This window comes from Paramormyrops kingsleyae, chromosome 11 (assembly GCF_048594095.1).
Source record: "Paramormyrops kingsleyae isolate MSU_618 chromosome 11, PKINGS_0.4, whole genome shotgun sequence".
Classification (NCBI taxonomy): domain Eukaryota; kingdom Metazoa; phylum Chordata; class Actinopteri; order Osteoglossiformes; family Mormyridae; genus Paramormyrops; species Paramormyrops kingsleyae.
In genome coordinates, this window is record NC_132807.1 from 13121329 (window position 1) to 13140626 (window position 19298).

The 19298-nt window shown below is 43.1% G+C and overlaps 1 long non-coding RNA gene across 1 annotated transcript; it reads left to right on the top strand.

Moving 5' to 3' along the window:
• Positions 1-344: 344 nt before the first annotated feature.
• Positions 345-16725, top strand: LOC111841528 (uncharacterized). Its single transcript, XR_002837701.1, has 3 exons — positions 345-394; positions 15783-16101; positions 16622-16725. It is a non-coding gene; the product is annotated as an uncharacterized lncRNA (long non-coding RNA).
• Positions 16726-19298: the final 2573 nt, after the last annotated feature.

Consider the following 19298-nt stretch of genomic DNA (forward strand, 5'->3'; position numbering starts at 1 on the left):
CTGAATGGCATGTCAGTCTGTCACAGACACCCTGGATAGTATAGCAGTCTATCATTCTTCATATGGTCACTTACTGTAATATGGGCAGTTTTAGGCAATTCATCAAATCATATGTTTTTGGACTGTAGGAGGTAACTGATGCAAACACGAGGAAAACTCAGGGCCTAAACCCAGAAACATGGATGTGTGAGGTTACTGTGCTAAAGACACCAGCCGTCTTGCTGGCTCTTGCATAATTATGGCATGAAAACAAATATTTTTAAAACTGTGAAGGACTAATCTGCACATTCTGCCCTTATCTAAGTCTGACTGCTTAATGAACTTTACCCTCTGTAATTTCACAGGTGTCTGAATGGTGAAACCCGTCCTTTTCCACAGCGGCGAGATGTGGCAGGTAAACAGAATTTAATACCCACCAGAACATGTTTTTTTATTATTATATTTTTTGACCTGGAGTGTGGAGGGACACAGATGGCGTTCATGGACGAAGTGGGGGGCAGTGAGAAGTGGTTTGCTCTGCCTGACTGGATCCAGCAGGCCGTCGCTCGCCGGTGGTCAGAACTGACCACTTGCTGCAAGGCATTTATGCTACACAGCACTTGCAGCTCATTAGCTGTCAGCCCAATGCCTCTCCTGCCCAGCCTTTAATTACTTAATTATTCTTTATTAGGCACACTTAAATTGGTACATGCATGCTTCATGACAGACCAAGAGCTTTCTGTTCCCCTTACAGAAGGCAGAGAGCTTCCTGCACCCACAGTCTCATGTAAAAGGTCTTTTTATTATCAATTTATACAAGACAGGCCTCACTTATTGTTATGCTAACGGCACCATACAGCATTGACTAAAATGCTCGCTCTCTGTCTTGTGAGCAATAGATTCACATGGCAATCAACGCACCTTCACCAAACAAAATTGCTTTCAGAAACAGAAATCGTTTTCTTTCTCTATATTCATGCAAGTGATTTGTTGTGCAATGTCACCTTACTCAGTGGTAGAGAACCAGGTTTACATCCCCCCCCTGCCCCCACCTCACATCACTTTCTCTCTCCCTGCCTTTGTCTGAATCAGTCAATTTATTTCCAAATTGCAAGTTGAGTGTATGAGCAAAAGGTTTTTTTTTAGTCATGGTGAAATATGAAATCGATGCACCTCTATATATTGAATAGGTTTAATTTTCAGGTGATATTGATGGGGACGAGGCAGGCCGTGGGTGTCATGGAGGACATACTGTAACGAATCCCAGGCCTTTCTCGTCTGGGAACAAAGCGAGTTCTGGAAAAGTGAATGAGATGGATTAATGCGTCCCAAAAAGCTTTGCAGCACAGGCTGAGCTTTGCGTGGCTTTATTGCTGCCGTTGTCGGCCTGGGCCTGTTGGTTATTAGCGCTGCTGAGAAGACAGTGGCAGAGAGGCTTCGAATAACGCAGGTCATGAAACTGGGGGCTGACTTTGCTCCCAGCTACATTTGTGATTATCCTCCCAAATATCAACTGTAATTTAAAAATGTCAGGCGGTGGGCTTAGGGCAGCTGTGAGCGATGTGATTGGTCAGTGTCATCAGGCCGGGGATGAATGGAGCTGGGGGGGCACTGTAGAAGCGGCAGAAAAAATAGGATTCCAGTATGTGCAATAGATAAGTGTGGTGGCACTTAAAAGATGGTGGAGAAGCAAACCTGAATGGGTCTCTCTATCTTCTGCAGCTCCGTCCCATAGGTGGGATGGTTATGTGGTTGTGTTCACGTAGACCAGGGGTGCCCAATCTTATCCGCAAAGGGCCGGTGTGTGTGCGGGTTTTTGGGATAACCTGTAGGTCAGCTGTTCAAACCCAGGTGTGAGGACTCTTCAGCCAATCAGTCCTCTAATTAGTAATCTAATTAGGGAGTTGCAGCGAAAACCCGCATACACACCGGCCCTCTGCGGATAACATTGGCCACCCCTGACGTGGACACTCTTACTGCCCTTAGATCTGCACATTAGAGCTGTCTAAACCATATAATAGAATGAATGAGATACTCATTTTTGTCTCTAAGCCCACTCATGATTAATTATTGGATGGAGACTTTGAATGGTTGAATGAATCTGCGTTTCATTTGTTAGGTGAAATGCAATAACAAGTAAACACAGTGAGGGTAGATGTTTTGTTATACATGTGTGGTGTCTATTCAAAGTTTGTGTGCTGCTTCAAGGTGTGACGAAGTTAAAGTGCAGACTCACCCTAAGCATGGTCCTTAGCTCAGGGCAGTGAGTGCTGCTTCCTGTCGGCCATCACAGCGGCTCAGGTATGTCCTGTCCTGAGAGCACAGGCAGCTTGTTTGCTCTGTGTGATTTAACACGTCTCTCTTATTTTATCTCATTGTTCATGTGAAAGCACTCCCACATTGGGTGGGGGGTGTGGAATCGTTGCAGTACTGCCGGTGAAATGGCCTGCTTCTACATCACCTCCATCTCCATTCGGGGAGAGAGAATGTGTGTCTCTGAGCGTAAGTCCTGTTCCGCTATGCTCCTCTCAGCACTGTGGCACTGAATGAAAGTCCTATTCCACTACGCTCCTCTCAGCTCTGGGATGTGGCTCTGAGTGTAAGTCCTGTTCCGCTACGTTCCTCTCAGCTCCGGGATGTGGCTCTGAATGAAAGTCTTATTCCACTACGCCCATTTTATTCAAATCACGGTCCTCAAGGTCAGAGCACTGCTGGTTTTCTAGCCTTCCTTTACCTGTGAGCCAGGTGTGAAGCCTCTGACCAATCAGAATCAGTCATTCTTAAACTAACTACCTGGGAGAACTGAAAACATGGCCTGGATTTGGAATTGAGGTCCAGATTTGAAGAACCCTGCACTACGCTCCTCTCAGCTCCGGGATGTGGCTCTGAGTGAAAATCCTGTACTGCTACACTCCTCTCAGCTTTGGGATGTGCCTCTTTCAGCTCCATGATGAGGCATTGAGGGGCAGTCCTGTTACGCTATGCTCCTCTCAGCTCCGGGATGTGGCGTGCTCAAGGCAGTTGGCAGGTTATTTCTGCTTTGGCACTGCTGTGCGTTATGGCTGGGCATGGGGGTCAGTGCTATGTTTGGAACAGTGCATAACAGTGGGCACCTCCAACTGGGCCCTTGAAACTTGCTTGCTGCACCCACCGAACCCTCCACTGCATCTGCCAGCATGCACACCTTGTTTCAGTGGCCTGGCCCTCCTCACCGCATAGGCCTCTTGGTTCACACTGGGCGCACAGAAGTGAAGCCTGTGCCCAGAGCGTGATGCTCCAGCATTGAAGCTGAGGTGGGCACATCTGGGCACATGGTACCTGTGTGCTAGTAGCGAATATAACCTACTGCAGACACCATTGATGAAAGTCCATGACATTCACTAAGTGACATATGTTAATTTCCCATCCCACTATTACCTCATTCTACACCTATATGCGGCTTGGACATGATTGCTGGTTCTCCAAGCCAAGTTCAGTCTTCATTCTGTCGTCCTTTTTTCACAGCTACCACTCAGGTTTATGATGCTAGGGTACCACTTCTTCTTAATAATGTCCACACTGCTTATTACCAATTACCTGCCAATACTCCAGGGTTCACTGCCAAGCATGTAAACCTTAAAAAATGGGATCCAAGAGACTCAGAAGGTTTTTATTCATTGAGTCACGTTACGTCATCCTGCAAAAGCTCTATGGTTTTGTTGTATGGTGCAAGGCAAAGAGAAGGCTGCTTGTTCACTGGTGCTTCAGCACTAGTAGTAATGGTGAAATTCACCTTATGGGCAACCCTATTAAATGCAAAGCAGGCTACCAATAAACACCAGTATGTCTCCCACGCATATACGTAAGCACACTGATGCCCACAACCAGCGCTAATACAAGATAACGATTCGTTGTCTACAAAAGGCGAGATTCTTTTTGAATTATTAACAAGTTAACTTTGTAGTGGAAGCACTTTATCCCAAAGGACAAACAGCCCAAATGTTTGGGAAATATAATTAAGCGGAAGCTCCTTTTAAATGTCATCGCGGCCCGTGCCATGTTTCAAATTGTTCTGCATCAACAGAATTTAACGAGATGGCTAAGGAATCCGTTTGCTGCGAGCATGTGATAAGCCACAAATACAGTGGAGTACTTTCATTGATTGCCAAACGGAGGCATTCTGTATGCAAATCGCGGAATGGAGTGGCTTAGCTGATGCAGCCTCATGGACACCAAATAATGGCCTTTACAATTAATACTTTTGCGTGCTACCCATTGAAAATACCAACTCCTGTTTAATGGCTGTAAAACCTACACAGGCCTTAAAACATAATGAAAAAATGTGGTGTTCCAGAAGATTAATGGAAAGCCAAAAAACAAACAAAACCCCCAAGCAGGCACCCCCCCCCCCCCACACACACACACCACCACCCCAGTTTTTGTTTTATGTTGCAACACATTTTGGATTAACTGATAATCTCTGCACATGAAGGAAGGTCTTCCAGCCTTCAGGGGTTTGACTGGGTGGGGGTGTGGTGGGGCCTTCACGACAGTAGGAAGTATTGTCTCATTCTTTGCATGTAATGCACCCGTTCCGCACTTGTCAAACAAATTCCTTTTGTCGTCTCCTGTCAGCTGTGGTCCCACCCTTCAGCAGTTTTTATGTGGCACGTGCTCATTTGTGCATGTAGGGTCAACAGAAGATGCTGAAAGATCTCATGCACCTTGGAAGAGATTTTGCTGGGAAAGCTGGAATGGAATTAAGTCATGGCTGTAAGCAGTAGATATGCAAGAAGTTAGTCTGCGGCTTTGACTAGTGTGTCTACTGTGTTCTAATACTGCAGGTGGCCTGTGTATATTCATTGATTTAAAAAAGGCCTATAATCAAGGTGATGGGTGAGTGGGTGTCTCTGTGACCTCCACAGTTCCTGTATGTGTGGCATTTGCATGTTCCTCATGCTGGTGCTGGGTGCTTCGCATGCTGCAGGGTCTGCCCATAGTCTGTGCAGCTGTGTGACATGGTATCTCTAAATTGCCCTTGGTGTGTGTTTTTGTTTGCGATGTGTTTCCTGTGATGGACTGGTATCCCATCCAGGGTATCTGGCACCTCGTTGCACATGCATCCTGGCATCAGGCTCACCGCAACCTTGTACTGGACATGCAGTTATTTAAGATTGATGGAGTGTCTAAAATCTTACCATAGATGGGACCAGTACCAGTCAACCCATTGGGTGAAGCAGGCATTGACCTGAGGCGCCATCTACATGGGCTTCCACCAGACAAAACTCAATGAGATGTTTTGCCAAATGGCATGATTCACAGCAGCTTCTCAGGCTTGAACCCATAAACTTAACCTTGGCGTGTTAACTCCTCTGGGGGGGGGGAGGTCCATCCACTTTTCATGGCTACTGTTTGCCATGAAGCCATGTGTCAAAGCCCGGCGTGTGCCTGAGAGAGGGAGCCGAGCCGCTATGTCACTCCCTGGAACAGCACATCTAGCTCGGTCGCCATGAGTAGCATAAGCGTATTTGGGGGCTCACATGTCGAATGTGACACTGAGCTTTACACTCTGCGTGGTGACAGTGAATGAGAATCACAGCGGCTGTCTGACTTGCCGGGCCTGAATCGGCATCGGCGGGCGCCATCGTGTTTATCTCGTCGTCCACTGCCGTGATGCTGCCAGAGTCCGGAGCAGCTTAAACGCCGCTACTCTCCACATAACCATCCTGTCCCGCATGCTTCCAAATGTCAGGTAAAGGGATACGATACTGGCACTGGATGAAGTGGTCTGCGGCTCACTGGCAGCATGTAGTCTGCGATGCTGCTGGACAAGAAGACGCCGAGGGAAGGAGTCGCACAAAGGAGCCGCACAACCAGCAGTTTAGAGAGCCATGCGTGTCAAAACAACAAATAAGACAGTGAACGAGTTTGCCTGTGATTGTCAGCTGCCGCATTGGCATAATGATTAAAGAAACATTTCCCATGGTCACGTGCTTCAGCCCTCTTTCCAGCACATGCAGAGAAAGTGTGGTGTATGGGGGTCGGGGGGGAGGCTGCATTGACAGATCTGACCCCCTGGCTGGGAGATAAGGGGTCAGGAAAATTTCCCCTGGAGTTACCCCTCTCTGCTAGAGTTACCCCCTCTCTGTTGGAAATACCCCACTCTGCTAGAGTTACCCCTCTCTGCTAGAGTTACCCCCTCTCTGTTGGAAATACCCCACTCTGCTGGAGTTACCCCTCTCTGCTAGAGTTACCCCCTCTCTGTTGGAAATACCCCACTCTGCTGTAGTTACCCCTCTCTGCTAGAGTTACCCCCTCTCTGTTGGAAAAACCCCTCTCTGCTGGAGTTACCCCTCTCTGCTAGAGTTACCCCCTCTCTGTTGGAAAAACCCCTCTCTGCTGGAGTTACCCCTCTCTGCTGGAGTTACCCCTCTCTGCTGGAGTTACTCTGCTAGAGTTACCCCTCTCTGCTAGAGTTACCCCGTCTCTGCTGGAGTTACCCCACTCTGCTGGAATTACCCCTCTCTGCTAGAGTTACCCCGTCTCTGCTGGAGTTACACCATTCTGCTGGACTTACCCCCCCTCCACTGAAGTTTCACTTGGTTTAGTCCCAGTTGCACCTTCACACAGAGCCTACTCTGCTTTTCTTCAGGGTTGTGAGGCAGTTTTCCTCATATCTGGTCCCAGAGAGGATGGGCTTTGGAGATCCGGTGGGCCTGCAGCCCTGGAACACCAAGACGACCTGCAGCCACGCTCAGATATGTCGAGGGAGAGGGTGACTGTTTCACCCTTGAATATTGTGGGAACTATGTCCTTTCACCCAGAAATAATCAACTCCACTAACCCTGTTTTACAGCAGGATTGTGAGATCAGAAATACGATCGGAGTCTGGTGTCACACTTTGTATACTTGCATAGCATCAGAGATGGTTCAGTTTACTATAGAAAGCATGAGTCCTTGATGATGAGCTATGATGGTGATGTCTAGGACAAGGTTTTCTTTTGATCACTGCTGATAGTGTCGCTAGTTTTGATTTGGTCATTGTAGCTCCCTGAACACAAGAAGATGCATTAAATATGCAGCTATAATAGTAGTTAGCCAGTCCATCCATCCATCTTCTAACGTCTCATCCAGGACAAGGCCATGTGATAGGTTCTTGAGCCAATATGGAAGTTGACTAATGGACTGTGCTTTCTGATTCTGCATATAGTTATATAGGTTTTGCTGTCTGATTAAAAACCAGCTTTTATATCTCTTACCAAATTCAACTTTTGCGCTTGTGATTATGGTGCCCAACATGTTTTAATGGGATGATTATTGGAACAGCATAACTGCTCAGAGGAGCCTTATCTAAAAGATCCAAGGATTTCCACAAGTTTTCAAAACTTCAGCGACAGCGGGAGCAGATCAATCAGAGGCGCTTGCTGCCTCACATCTCGCTCCTGTCGCTGAACACTTTGCAGTCTCGCCGGCCGAAATAACCCCTTATTACTCAATAAGCAGCAAGTGTATCAAAGAGGATGTTGTTACGTAAAGGCGCTTTAATGGAATACACTATTACAGCACTGGAGGGAGGAACAGGAATGCAATTTAAATGTAGCCATGATTGGCTTCTTAAGTGCAATCATACAAATGCTGTGCCTCACAATTTAATACTGATGGTGCCCTGGATCCTGCTCTAAATAAATATTTGTTTTGTGTACCAATGTGAATGCTTAGCGATAAAGCCATGGGTGATATATTCACACTCTGGACCGGGTGGTGTCTTCCTTACTAAACAGTAACCTGGTTTGTTGTCAGCTAATTGGATTCTCAGGGAAGCTCCTTACGTTTTGATTGCTGGAATGCAGCTATACACCCACTGGCTTGTACCACTGAGGACTCATGTTGTCATCCCATGTGACACTTGTGAGATTCTGACTGGCTGAAAATCAACCACATGGATTCATAATGACACATTTACTTCAGATGTAAAATGTCCCGTAACAACTCTTCCCAACTCCCAACTTGTCAAATGAATACATCTGTCCTCGGCGCCGTAGGTGATTTCAGGTGATGGGCACGCACTTCGAAACACAAAAGCACGTTCAACCCCCGGCATGCCCACAAATGCTTTAGCCTGGTCCGAGTCCCACGGCAACAACTTATCGGCGACCGGTGCGGAAAAGCGAAGATGGTATGTGCTGAAAATAAATAAATAAGTCGATGTCTGTATTTCTGTCGGGCCCTCGCTCCTCCTACGCATGTGCGCAGGCCTCACCTCCACGACAGCGGCCGCCGTGTATCCATTACACTAAACGCAGCGGCGTCTATGCTTCACTGTCTGAGACACAGAGCAGCCACTCGTCCAGCGAGCTGCGCCGGCATGATAAAGGAGCTGCATTGTTCCCCACCATCTGGTGCCTAGATAAGCCTCGCCTGTACACAGCTGATAGTGAGAATAAGCACTGTAAAAGCTGGCTGTTAAATATTTCCCCGGCCCATGAAAAAGGTTCCATTAAGCCCACTGATCCCAATTGAATATTAATGAGCTAATTAACAGATTTATTGTTCTACGTAATTTCTTGAGGGGCATTTTTTTTCCGAGTGCTATTATTTTTTCTAATTATTTTTTGCACTTTGTATAATTGAATCTTTGTAGCTGTCAGCATACCAAGCATGTCCTGGCAGCGGAGAAAAGAGCTATGCATGTGTATGTTTGTGTGTGTGATGTTAACTCGCTCTACTCATACTTTACCACCAACAACAAGTAAGTGTGTGTGTCTGTGGGTGAACCTCACAGCTGGTCTGTGACTTAGTTTTGTCTTCCACCATAGAGCAGTAACCCACATATAACCCTCACACATAAATGGTCTTCCTACATATTTAAATACAGTGGAACCTCGGATTACGAGTAACGCGGTTTACGAGTGTTCCGCAAGACGAACAAAGATTTTTAATAAATTTTGACTTGGAAACCGAGCAAGTCCTGGTTTATGAGCACCAAGTATCATCAAAAATCATATGGTACACATGCGCTCCTTGTTTTTCTTGTTTTTACGTGCGCTCGGCTTCAAAACAGGAAGCGCATGCGTGCGCTTCTTGTTTTGACACCGAGCGCACGTCATCACAACTGAACCAATGGTTATTCACTTTCTCATGCTGCGGAATTGTGGGTAATCGTCTCCCATGCTCGGTCTCAGTCGGCATGCCTCACTTGTATAGTCAAAATTTTGTAGAAAAGCACCACCTGAATAAGGGCGTAGCAGTGTGAGCGATGAATCTGTTTAACGACAATGCAATGTCCACATTTTTGCGAAATCGAAAAGGAGGCAAAAGAGGCTGTCATTGGATGGGTTCCTTGTTAAAGTCGCACAAACAGAAAAAGATTCCAGTGAGCCAACAGATAGCAGTGATTCCGTTAATTATAGTGAAAGTTGTCCTACAAAATAACCCTCCTCTTCTTCTCTCTCGTCTCCCTCACACCATCCACGATTCTTTTCAATGGTAAAGCGGAGGTTAATTTGTTTTATGTATTTTTACTTTATATTTTGTATTAATAATTTTTATATGAATATTTTTGAGTTGTGGAACGGATCATATGAGTTTCCATTATTTCTAATGGGAAATTTGCTTTGATATACGAGTGCTTTGGATTACAAGCATGTTTCTGGAACGAATTATGCTTGTAAACCAAGGTACCACTGTACTCTTAATACGAATTTGGAAGGTTCCCAATCTTTAAATAGTCCTTACCATCTATTCATTTTCTGCACCCGCTTGTCAGGGTTGTAGGGTTCCAGAGTCTATCCTGGAAATTATGGGCACAAGGCAGGGAATAACCCAGAATGGGGCTCCAACCCATTGCAGGGCACACACACTATTCACACACCATTCACACACACACCTCATTCACACACCATTCACACGCACACCATTCACACACCATTCACACACACACCATTCACACACACACCATTCGCACGCACACCATTCACACACCATTCACATGCACACCATTCACACACCATTCACACGCACACCATTCACACATACACCATTCACACACCATTAACACGCACACCATTCACCCACACACCATTCACTCACACACTATTCACACACATCATTTACTCACACATCATTCACACACACACCATTCACTCACACACCATTCACTCACACACCATTCACACACACACCATTCACACACACACTATTCACACACACACTATTCACACACACCATTTACTCACACATCATTCACACACGCACCATTCACACGCACCATTCACTCACACACCATTCACACACACACACACCATTCACTCACACATCATTCACATAGACAGATTCAGGCAATTTGGCAACTCCAATTCACCTCAGCATTTTTTTAGACATTGGGGGAAACCAGATTTATCCCTTAAACACCAAAAGTAATTGATTGTATTGTCAGTAAACTTTGTAGCATAAAGCTGGCCTGATAAGTGACCCTCTCGACAAGGTAGACTGTGTATATTATTGAACATTTCTGCTTCTTTTGAATTTACTTTTCCTTTTTAAATGTACTTCCTTTGAACTATGTAGAAAGGTTGGGACCCATTTCTTTCAGGCTTCTGTAAATCCAGAGCTTCTATAAATCTTGATGGTTTTTCCTAGAATTAAATGTTTGGTCAAAACAATGAGGTTGAGATAGATTCTCAGGGGAATTTGATCATTGTATCAGTTTGAGAAACAACCTAATTGGTTTTAATGCAGTGAAAACAGTGAGTGATGTATTAATACATTAAAACATATATGCGTTAATTGCAGAAAATACTCTCTATATAATAAATTTCTTTTCACTACCTGCACTAGGATTATATCACTCTTCCTGTTTGGTCCATTAGAACTAATATTTAATGCTCCTTTACATGATAAAACTGAGATATGATTCATTGATATTAATCAGTTAATTGACTGAATGACTGGCAATCATTCAATGTCCAGGCTGTGGAAGACATGTAATGTCATGGTTTTAGTGCACTATGTAAGTAATAGCAAACTGGTGACTTTGTGTGCAAGCAATGTTAAGCCTGGTTCATTACAGGGGAAGTTACTACACAGATAGAAGTGAAAAGTCACATGAGCTAATCCTGTGTTCATAAGCCGGCAGGTTGTGTAAAGTTATTAAAGAACATCACTGAAACACAAGGGAAATATTCTTAATGGCTGGTTATTTTCCTTATTACAAAAGAAAGTTTTTTCTGTTTCGGAGTGTATGTTAGGCCTGGGCAATGCACCACCTGGGTATTCTCTGCAGAAAAAGGTATCTCGAGCTTGTTCCGTACTGCCGGAGTCCAGCTCCACGGCAGCAGCCACGCAGGGAGACTGTACCACATGAGTAACAGGTGCGGGGGTGGTCCAGGTTTTGTGATGGACGTTTCACAGGCCGTGATGAGAGGGCGGGGGAGCGGCGCCGTGACAGCCCCCAATCTGTACGGGGGCCCAACTGCGTTTGTGCATGCTCTGCAACGCTCAAAGACCACAGCTCTCTGTGACTCTCTGTGACTCTCTGTGACTCTTTTAAAGCAGGACGTGAATGAGGTGGGGGTTACACACGGCCCCTGCGTTCCCGATAACTGAATTGTCATTATCTTATTTCGCTATCTGCGAGCGAGCCCCCATTTGATTTATCTCAAAAATAAGGCTCATTTGAAAAAAAAAAAAAACACATATTACTGTGGTTACTTCACCGGCATAACTTATTAATTCATTTTGCTGTTGTATGGAAATGTTTGGCTCATTACAATAATTTTGCCTGATACCCCAGCCACACAATATTAAGAGCAGGGCCCTGAAGTCATGGACTGTGTTATTACGCTATACATCACGAACGGCGTTGGGCTCATAAAGCCTGTCACTGAAAGGTTGCAGAGTCTCACCGTGTGGCCCCACTGGGTTTCTATATTTCCTTCAGAGAGGAATAACAATGTCTCAGCCATATTGCAGCTGAATACTCATTTTCTGCCAGTTAAGTATTGCAGAGATTCTCTATTTCCCACGTTTCACACTCTTAAATTTGCCTCGAGTGGACCAGAAGGCCTTTCTCATCAAATCCAATATTTTTGTCTCTTTTTCTCACTCTCTTTTTTTGTGGCAGTGAAAATCCTCTATCAGTACTTCATATATATAATTTTTAGTTTTACTAACCCTTAAATTGTACTTGTATGAAAAGATTAAAATATTTTGGAAGCCACATAACAGGTCCAGTGTTACAGAGAATCGCTCAGCGATGAGCTGAGCAAAATGAAACCCTATCCAGATTGAATTCTGGCATGAAATAAGCTGTAACATAAATGATGGTGTTTTCAGTAGGAAATGTCAATATACCAAAATAACAAAGTGGTAAAAGCCCCTTTGTGTGTTTCCTTGTTTCCAGTGGTTCTCTGCAGTACCGGCAATACCCTGTAAATGAAGGTACAATTAGCCTCTCAAAACCGTTACGTTATTGAGAATTACCTTCAGTGGTTTTCAGTGCTCTGTAAACCTGCCCCAACTCCCATTAATTTTTATAGTTGGTCTATTGTGTAAAACTTTGTAAGGCTGCATTATTTCTGTTGCTGTTATTGCTGTTATTTAAAGAAAATAGCCGTAAAAACAGACGCCCAGTTTCAAATAGGAGGTGCAGTATTTCATTTAATTGCTTAATTTCCATGTTTCTGTGATTTTTCTATTCTCTGCTAAACAGTGACTCATATGTTTTTGATGTTAGATGCCAATAGCAAGGTGACAGTCGATTCAGTCATAATTGCCAGAGGAATCACACAATGAGAGCAAATTTTTGATCATGACTGGAACATAGTTTGCCTGGATCGGAGCGGAAACAATAAAGCGTGGTCAGTGTTCTTTAAGTGTGCTGGCTATAAAGAGAAATCTCAAACGGCAGCTGTTACATTTTGCATTATGATCATTGTGGCTTTGTATGACTCTTATATCGCCGCATGTCTTTTGGGCAGGTAGGTCTCCTTTTTAACAATCGTTTTTCTTCCTCTGAGCTCCCCTCTTGCTTTGTTGGGGAGGCTATTCTATTAGACAAAGGCCCTTGTTGTTTCCTTTAAGCATATTGTAATATGAACATTGTGAGACATGGAATTGGGAGACTGATTATCTTGAAAACAAGTTGGCCATTTTTTAAACTGAATTACTTTTCTCTTTTCATTTTGCCTGTCTTGGCTTGAGACATGTTTGCTATTTTTGTTTCTGAGTGGTAGTTACTTCGTTTAGAGGGCAGAGTAGTGTTGAAAACAAAATGTATCTTGTAAGCGGTATCCTCTTTATTTAAGGTGCATGATGACAGAACTGGCGCACTTCTGCAATAGGTTGTTAATTTCCTTGTTTTATTAAACTTTTCATGTTCTATTTTTTTTAGGTTTGTGAGGTAGCTAATTACGTTTGTTTTATTGCCTTGAGGCAGTATGGGTGATAATTTGAGGAAAACATTGACTTTCCAAGCTATCTTTTTGAGTCCAGACCGTGGAATAAGAAGCAGTGTTCTGAGAACACCACATTGTGAACAGCTGATGACACCATCCTGTGGTAAAACATGCAATAGAATAGCCACATGTGCTATTGTGGTGCTATACAAAATTATGGATGATTAAGGATGATTCTTGCTCCTTGGTCTACCACAGCGGTAATCGATGCTGAGGAAGCGAGCGGCCTGAATGTACTGAATGTGATGACCATAACTGACAGAGTCTGAAAGAGGCTCTGGATAAATGAAATCCCATATTTCTGAAGGCCTGTTCCCTGCGTTCACTCTCTCCATCACAATCTTAAGAAATTGATATGAAGATGAATGGAAGATGAACTGAAGCATCATATAAAGCTTCTGTCATACAATTCTGCAATTGAAAGCATAATACATAAAATGAGCTATAAAAGTTATTAGCTGTATTCAAGAGCAAAAATGAAACCTTAACGGCTGAATAGCTTTATCACATTGAGTCTTCAAAAGACAAAAACAATCAGCTAATTTGGGCTGAAAAGCTTTAGATGGCAAATGTGGATTGTGGACTATCTACATGGCTGAAAATGGAAGGCCCATTTGAAATAATTAACATCAAATGGTAATATATTGTAATGGAATGATACGTTGCTAATTGAATCGCTATCTAATGTGGATTTAATTGGATATCAGGCTTATTTCCATTTGGAATCCAAATTAAAATTAATACATTGCTGCATTAAGGAGAAATAATTACCAGGAAAACGGAGCTTGGCTTTTCGCATTGCACTACTGGGCTGCTTCTCCTTGCCGTATTCTTGCCAGGCTGTCACTTCTCCACCGTCGGAGATGATCTGAGTCGTTTGTAAGCGCATAAATGACATCTGATCCTGGGTACTTCACAGTGGGGTAGAATGCGGCCCAAACAGGTGCTGCACTTCCATTTCTCTGTGAGAGGCCTCACCGGAACCAGCACAGAGCTCTCTCTGGCTCACCGGCATTATCGCCAAGCCCCGCCACCCAATTCAATGGTCCACGGATTCCTCAATTATTTCTACGTAACAGCATTCCACGGTGGAGTACAGCCCCATTATCCAAGCGACTGAGACCATCGGAACTTGTTTCACGTGTGACCTTTCGCTCTGATGGATCACAGGTAAGAATTTACTGGGATCAATTTTCATCTGAAGCCGAAAGTACTGGGCCAAAACTGCAAAATGCACACTTAAAGAATATATAAAAAAATATATATCAGGTGTTTAAGGGATAACTCTGGTTCCACCTATATATATATATATATATATATATATATATATATATATATATATATGTGTGTGTGTGTGTGTGTATATATATATATGTTGTACATACACATAACTGGACTGTCTGAGATGGACAGGATTATGAAATGCTTTTGTGTCCTTTGCTTTTTCAGAAGAAGGCCGCCACGTGCTTGCTTCACATCAAAAAGAGCGTTCCTCTCTGTGTGCTTAAAACACAGATGGTTGGCTACCTTCATTAATTTGTCATATACCAAGTGTTTCATAACTGGTTATGAAAATATATTAGTCATTCTGGATATCTGTGTACTTAGTCCTGAATGTGCATCCTGCCAGCTTTAGAAGACGTCTGCCGACTGAAAAGTGGCTTAAGTCATTTTTGGACGACAAGAAGCAGACTGAGTGATGGGATGATGATAGGGGAGGAGCCCTGAGCTGTAGCGTGAGGCACCTGAGCCATCGACCTGCCATGCCCGATACCCTTTACTCCCCGACGCTCTAGCCAGCCCTCCACACGTTGCTAAAACAGCATCCAGGTGGAGCTTTGCATGCATTTTAACTCCAGAGCGCCATAAACGGGAGACTGGAGAGGCCTCTGTGTGCACGACTGACTCACGCAGCGCAGCAAGTAGAAGCTCCATGCTGCACGTTCTCTCTCAGACCAGCTCCCACAGAGCAGCTCCAGCTTACGCATGCATTTTTATTTTCCTTTAAATTATATATATATATATATATAGCGCTGATAGTCCCTAACTGCAAGCTTTATTTGATTTTTAAGAGTTCCAGTAAGAATTGTTCCAGTAAGAATTGTTCAGTGGAAAAATTTCTCAATAAAACTGGATGGCAATCTTTTATCCTGATAAGTGCTTGCAAAAGATTTTCCCCATATTGTAGTCTTTGGAAAATTTTGAATGAAATTATTATTGCTTAATAATTGTTTTAATTATGTACATGCTGTGATATTGCTACACCATCCTGAGAAGTACACTGACACCCTGTTAAGAGTCCTCCAAGCTTGTAGTGAGGTCTTTGCAATTCAAGAGTCCCATTTAGGAAAATCTGCTTATTCTCTCCAGGGAAGCTGAAAATGACTGAAACTTCAGCAAAATTGAGACCCTGGAACCTCCAGACTCCAGCGAGCACAGCGTCAGATGCTGCGTAACGCAGGAATGATTGAATACACCATTTGTGCATTAGTTAAGTACAGCTGTGGCTAAATTGATGTTTCATCAAAGCTCTCTGCAATTTGGCAGCAGGCATGACTTGATATGTATTCACACAGATGTGCACAAAACATCTTTCCTCTTTTCTCAGGCAGTGACATTGCTCGTTTTTTCAGGGAGAGCATCCTTCAATTGATGGTTCGAGCCGGCTTCGGAAATCTGAGTGCAGCAGGTTAGGATTGTAATAATGTAAGAAATAGACTGCAACATACATACACAGACATACTCTGCTCTATAAAGAATAAGGTGATTCTCTTTCCCTTTGCCATGAGATGAGAAAATTGCTCATCTAATGAAATCCAATTTTATATTTCATTCTGAGAATCTCAATAAACACAGAACAAGCTGCAAATAAGCTTTTCAAAAAGCTGATTACCAAAACAATTTATTGCCAAGTCCAGGGTCATGGTATAATAGAGTGAGTGAGAGAGTGTGTTTGTGTGTATGGGTGGGGGTGGGGGGGGGGCATTCCAAATCCCTTTTCCTGGCCCAGCTCTTTGGCTCTTATAAAACCAGCCAGCTAATATGAGAGCAAGCAATTTAATCAACTTATTTAAACATATAAACCCCCATCTTTTTGCAGAAAATGGCAGAAAACATTTTTGATTGAGGTCATCCACACTTCTATTAGTGTAGCAAATGAAGTGGAATTCAAGGTTCCTCCATTATCAAGGTCAATTTACATTTTTCAGGTCTGTTTTCAACGCAACCAGCCCTCAGATCCAAGGCAGATGCAGCAATTATGCTTCCAACTACAGAATAACAGCTGAGCACATACTGCTTTAATATCAGTAAATAATTTTTATACTGTCCTGTGGCACTTCTGTTGATGGATCTTCATATAGAGTAAATAAAACAACTTGCAATTACTGGTCAATTAAAGTTTTCCTCAGATCTTATTTATCGCAACACAAACAAACAATTGCACAGTTTTGTTTACCTGCCAGCTTCTGTTGGTTCACCATGTTTCACTGGGAATACATTAGCTGTCCAATGAAATCATTATACTCGCCACAATATAAATCCCAGTGTTGGATTTCGGATTTGTATTTTCTCACACGGACCTTTGTCAACATGTCTGGTGCCCTCTTGTGTTAAGCAAGTTTAAAAAGTTTCTAATAAAGTTTCATCCCTAAAGCATTTACCAGTTTGGTAGAATTATTGTTTTGTTCTAAACATATTTAACATACATTTAGCTTTACTCTCTTCAGGGAGGCGTTTAATCCCTGTTTTAAGATAATAAAATGAAATGCAGTTCATTCACAGTATTCACAGTTCTACTTCTTTCTACCTTCATATCATATTCCCTGAATGTCACAAAACTACATACATGTTTTTGATGAAGCACAAAAAAATGTAATTGCAGTTTTTATTATTCATTTGTTGATGGCTGCTAGTTTAAGGGCCTTGAAACTCTTCTTTGTACTTTTTCTTTGAACATAAAAGATAAATCACTAGCATTTTTGGTTAGTTTTTAGTTATGGTATATTGCAATGGGTAATGGGTAGATTTTTATTTAGCATGTTTAGCAATTATTTGTGTGATATAATACAATCGAAAACATCACACTAATACGTAAAAAAAAATTGCACATAATTTCTCCAAGGGGTAGTCATAGCCACCTCAACAGCAAATAAACTTCCTATCGTTAATCTTTATTCATTCAAAAATAATGACCAACTTACCTTCATAATATAAAGCGTCCAGGCAGACCACAAGTAATTACAGGGTGTAGATTTATAGTATAACATTTTATTGTATAATGTAACACAGATTATTCCAAGATGACCTGTTGGTGTTGGAATGTGTTAGTAATTGTAGTGCATGACTACAGACTCACAAGACGGCAGCACTGCACTCCATCCACACAGTGATGAAACTGTGGGAGGCCCAGGGGTCAGGAGCCCCAGATGTACAAACAGAAGGTCGCTGGTCGAGGCCCAGATGGGCCACTGATACTGCAGGACAGCCGGCTGTTTAAAAGTGCCAGAGAATAAAGCAATGAGGTATCGACAAAGTAAATAAGGGAGGAACAATGCATGGAGAACAGCCTGTTCAGTCGTCTTTGCTGTGTACGAGTCCCTTGCAATTCCTGTGCATCTTGAAGCTGTGCAGCACTATCCTCCGACATGCGGGGTCTGCCCAGCCCCCTGAAGCTCTAACAGGGAGCTGACACACTGCTGCTGCCCACTGAGCTGTTTTCCACGTTATTCGTCCCAAAAACGAGCAGCTGACTGCTTTGCACAGCACCTGCTTGTCTGCCTCTGCAAATCAATCTTGAAGCTGCAATTAAAATTACCTCTCATGTGGTGTAATTCCCGTCTTGCTAATCCTTTTATTTGAACATCTGCCGGTCAGTCAGGAAACGTAATGAATTTCCAATTAATGCACAATGCACACCCGGTCGGCCTGCCATGGAGCTGCTGCCAGCATTCCTCGCTCTGTGCTCGGAACGGTGCTGTCTGCTTGGGGAGGCAGGATACCTGCATTTTCATTATTAAGATGTCGACAACTGTTATTTCATATCACGCTCGTGACTGCGAGGAGTTTCATGTGGGTCCCACAGCTCAGGGATGAGGCTGCTGTTACTTTGCTGTAAAACTTGTATCTCTTCCTGATGCCATTCATTATTATGGACTAAAACCATTAGATGGATGGATATACTTTATCACAAATGAGACATTTTGCATAATCAAAGATGATCAGCAGCTAAACTGACAGGTGACCCAGAAGATGATGGTTGTCCTTATACCCACAGTACTGTTACAGCACAAAGGTGACATCTTCATCCTGGTGTTGGCCTTGAGATTACCTACATCAACCCAGTTTTTGTGGGACAAACAAATACTGCCACAGAAGCCTTTAAAGCTATTCAGATATGGTACAAACATTATTTTTGGAGTTTCAGACCATTGCTTACCAGAAATGTTCATAAAGAAGGTTTGTTCTCTATAATTACAGCCTCTTTTAAACTTAATTTAAAAGCTTTTTAAAACAAGTACTGAAAACTTCTTCTGTGGCGAATGCAGAAAGAATCCTTTTTTTAGGATTAAACTACAAAGAGATCATTTTGAGTCTGTTAAGTGCTACATATCCTTTAATAAGCTCAAAGCAATCACTTTCAGTCATACTTCCATTACAGCAAAAACGGCTAATTGCTCTAGATGGTATACAGGCTGCAAAGCACAACTCCTGTGGTTCCAGACTCATAAAAACAGGAAACGCAACCAAAACATAAAGCAAACTGGCCTCATTACTCATTCTGCATATCCTGTGTATAGAATACCTACTCACATCTAAAGTATTTGTGTGCTGTAAATGTGAGGAGGCAAGCATTTGATTTGGAGCATTAAGAATGTGTTGTAAAAC